Genomic DNA, 404 nt, shown 5'->3' with positions numbered 1-404 from the left:
AGCCGTTGATAATATATAATAATAGTAACAAATTAAAATATTATTAAATATAAAATGTGAAATAGTGCCCAATAAATATAGATGCATGAAATAGTGGTTGAGTCTTTAACTTGACGGGTAAATAAAGAAAGAAAAATAGAATTGAAAGTCACAAAGTGAAGAAGGATGGAGATAAATAATGGAGAAGATGGCTATATAATATTTCACAATATAACATGTGTTGCTAATAATTTAGTAACAGAAAATTAGTGGTAATTTTCCTTTCACGAATTGAGATATTTACCGTTGAACATGGTCATTAAGCTTCTTTATGCTAAAGTATACTTGAAAATTGATGAGGCTAAAATTTAGGTATATATACAATTTCGTTTTTTTTTTTTTTTTCGTAGGTGTCACCCTCACCA

Source organism: Arachis ipaensis, chromosome B07 (genome assembly GCF_000816755.2).
Source record: "Arachis ipaensis cultivar K30076 chromosome B07, Araip1.1, whole genome shotgun sequence".
Lineage (NCBI taxonomy): Eukaryota > Viridiplantae > Streptophyta > Magnoliopsida > Fabales > Fabaceae > Arachis > Arachis ipaensis.
The sequence above is the reverse complement of the archived record's forward strand: the minus strand, read 5'-3'. Positions refer to the sequence as shown.